At 45.4% G+C, this 240-nt stretch overlaps 1 protein-coding gene across 1 annotated transcript in view; it reads right to left on the bottom strand.

The window, feature by feature from the left end:
• LOC118340172 (DNA-binding protein SATB2-like) overlaps positions 1–240 on the bottom strand; it is a 25,836-nt gene that overhangs the window by 17,072 nt on the left and 8,524 nt on the right. The window lies entirely within an intron of this gene.

Genomic DNA, 240 nt, shown 5'->3' with positions numbered 1-240 from the left:
AGCATCAGGCACGCTATCGGCCAATAAGCCAACCACTCAGTGGAAGGGTGGAGGGAGGCAACCCAGCCGAATATCTGCGTGTGGGTGTGTGTGTATTACTGTTACAATGTTTGTGTGATGATGCATGATGATGTTTTCAACTGCATGAGAGAATAATGGGCATCTGTGCGTGAGTGTGTTCTGTTTTAGATATTTTAGAGTGTACATGCAGCTCTGTAAAACTGCACCAATGCAGAATGT

The sequence above is a fragment of the Morone saxatilis genome, unplaced genomic scaffold (genome assembly GCF_004916995.1).
Source record: "Morone saxatilis isolate NCDOM2014 unplaced genomic scaffold, NCSU_SB_2.0 Contig6, whole genome shotgun sequence".
NCBI lineage: Eukaryota > Metazoa > Chordata > Actinopteri > Moronidae > Morone > Morone saxatilis.
Note: the sequence above shows the minus strand (reverse complement) of the source record. Positions and strands in the feature narration are given on the sequence as shown.